This window comes from Myotis davidii, unplaced genomic scaffold, assembly GCF_000327345.1.
Source record: "Myotis davidii unplaced genomic scaffold, ASM32734v1 scaffold373, whole genome shotgun sequence".
NCBI lineage: Eukaryota > Metazoa > Chordata > Mammalia > Chiroptera > Vespertilionidae > Myotis > Myotis davidii.
Window position 1 is genome coordinate 2943682 of NW_006287255.1, and position 2915 is coordinate 2946596.

Below are 2915 nucleotides of genomic sequence, written 5' to 3' on the forward strand. Positions count from 1 at the left end.
CCACCTGCAGCTTAGGCCTGCTCCCTGCTGGCAAGTGGACATCCCCTGAGGGCTGCCGGGCTGCCAGAGGGATGTCTGACTGCCAGTTTGGACCCAATCCCCCGGGGAGCATGCCTAAGTCAGCAGATGGACATCCTCCGAGGGACCGCAGACTGCAAGAGGGCATACGCCAGTCTGAGGGACACCCCCCGCCCCGAGTGCACAAATTTTTGTGCACTGGCCCTCTAGTAAGAGTATAAAGAGAGGATAAATGGAGACGGAAGGAGACTTGATTTGGGGTGGCAAACACAAAATGCAATATACAGATGATGTATTATAGAATTGTACACCTAAAGCCTATATAATTTTATTAACCAATGTCAATCCAATAAATTCAATTAAAAAACTTTAAATTAAAAAAAAATTAGCCCTGTCCTTTCTATCCTCAAAATCCAAAAGGATTCTCTGCAATCAATTACACTGATGTGATAGGACATTAAAATGTCCACACCCTGCCACCAGCCCTTGCCGTGGGACCCTTAAAGGTGACTAATTCCTCACTCAGCCTCCCCTTCAGGATTGTGCAGTGTGTGTACAAATCTCCCTCGTGGCCCTACTGCTGGGTGGAAGTCCCTTTAGGGTAAGAGACTGCACTTTCCCCATCTCTGTGTTTCTTGGGCTCATAACATAATGATTTATGCAAAGTAGACATTTGCTAATGGTTATCTGATAATTTTTTAAAATTCACATTAAATTATAAATGATTGTGCCATCCTTTATCTTTCCAATATTCATATGAATCAGAGAAAATCCTTATAGGTCTAGGGATAACTACATTTTGAGATCAGGTGACCAGAAGTGAGGTGTGAAAGAGAGTGTGTTATGGCTAATTATGAGGATACAGGCGCATAGTAATTAGAAGCATGGAATCCACAAGCAGATATCTCTGAGTACAAATCTTAGTAAGCTCTTTAAAAATCTTTGGCCCTCAGTTTCCTATTTATGAATGGTATAATGTCTTTGTCTATGGGTTATTGTGGGGATTAAGTAAAATGATGAAGTACATAAACCAAATAAAGTCGCATATGAATGTCTTCAATAAGTAATAGTGTGTGTGTGTGTGTGTGTGTGTGTGTGTGTGTGTGTAAATTGCATTTTGAACTCCAGGTCTTGTGTAATGGAAGCCTTATCTCAAAGAGTTTGAGTTCTCTGTTCTTTCCAGAGGGTTTCATCTAATCTGGGGGGCCATTTACATAGTTCCAAGTGTGAGATCAAGGCAGAGGCATCTGGCCCACTGATATGCACTGATATGCCACCCAATCACTACTGACACAATCCTAGTCCCATCTTCATAGATCCTTAATCCTATGGGCTCTCTGCCAGGCTGTGCACTGCTGGGAAGGAACCTGCGGGAGGTCGCCTGTAGCCCTGTCTGCACGCCAGGCACCATTCTGGATCTGGAATATTGATGCTTAAAGAAAATACAGAACCCTTCCACTGGGTGGATTTTTCTGTCTCCATGTTCATGTCAGAGCCCTCTCTCTGGGACCCATCAAACTCTCTGAGGTCACTATCTCTCCTGCTCCCATCCTCTCCGCAATCTGAGAAATGTTCTTCATACTATATGTGGAACATGCCCTACTCTTCTCAAAACCCATTTCTCCCAACTATTTTGCCTTTACCTCGCGTCCTCAGATCCCTTAACAGGCCAGGATACTGAAAACTCGCTTTTTCTTCTTTGCACTTGGCCCTTCCTTCCAGGGGTCATGGAGCTGGAGGAGCCACAGGTAGAACAAACAGGGGAAACACTGGAAGGAAGAGCCATCCAGCCTTGTTACCACTAGTTCAGCAGCAGGTGCACATCCCGGTTCTTCAGATGCTTTCATTCTCTAGCTATTTTCTGGGTAAGTTCTTCATGGTCCTTGAAGAAGCGTGTCCCAAATTAGAAGCTCTATTTATACAAGATTACTCCCCAACAGTAGTCACGGTTGTTGCAGTAGGAGAACATGGAGTGTTTTGGAAAGAAGGGAGGGCCAAGGGGCATGGTGCTGGGTATCACACCCGCTTCCCCTGCCTCTGGTGTCCAGGATAGAGGTAACAGTAACACTGAGGCAGGCGAGCAAACTGAAGAGGGTTCCTGGTCTCAAAGGGCCAGAAGGTCAACAACAGCCTCCAACTCCACGCAGAGGGTGTCTGTCCAGAGAGACGGCTGCTCCTTAGAGAAGTTGCTGAATGCAAAACGCACTTGCCTTGTGCATGCAAAGTGCATTTTCCTGATCCAGAGGAGCTTCATTGCCTTCAGCTACCTGCAACCCCCGATGAGGGTCCCACCAGTTGAGACACTTCAGTCTGAAGCGGAAGTTCCTGATCCCTACAACTCGGTGCCTCCCAGAGTGAAATGCTTGACCAGGATCAGGCACCCTGGTCACAGAGAGCGGCGAGCTGGGTCTGAGTTTTCTGAGAGAACAGTCCATGGCACTGGCTGGGCTCCCAAGAGGACATTACAGGATGTTGTTTGGGAATTAAGCTCTTTTGAATGCTGATGATGCAATGAATATTGAGTCAGCAGAGTATCCCTTGAGGGACAGGAGGACTCCTGGAACAAGGTGGGAGACTACATTGTGTTATGTCAGATGATAGGAGGGGAGACTGTGGCATCATTTCAGCCCCCGGGCCCCCCACCCCTGTCCTCGCTCCCTTGGACCTGCAGGGTTGCCCAGAGTCCTATGTCATCCTGAAGAGGACCCTATCCATGCCTGCCCATGGCAGTGTGAGGAAGACGAGGATGAAGACCGTTAATGTGATCCACTTCCATTTAATGAGTAATCAGTAATCATCATGCCATACAGTTAATAAACATATCCACGTGTATGTGTGTATCTCCACATGAAAATCCAGTAACTGTACAGCAGGAACTGTATGAGACTTCTTGTGTC

General features: G+C 46.6%; 1 long non-coding RNA gene across 1 annotated transcript in view; it reads right to left on the minus strand.

Annotated features, from left to right (window-relative positions):
- Positions 1-2694, minus strand: part of LOC107182342 — a 2894-nt gene extending 200 nt beyond the window's left edge. The window contains exons 1-2 of the long non-coding RNA XR_001513068.1: positions 2684-2694; positions 2187-2188 (exon numbers count right to left, since the gene is read on the minus strand). This is a non-coding gene — a long non-coding RNA (uncharacterized LOC107182342). The remainder of the gene's footprint in view (positions 1-2186; positions 2189-2683) is intronic.
- Between the last annotated feature and the right edge of the window lie 221 nt (positions 2695-2915).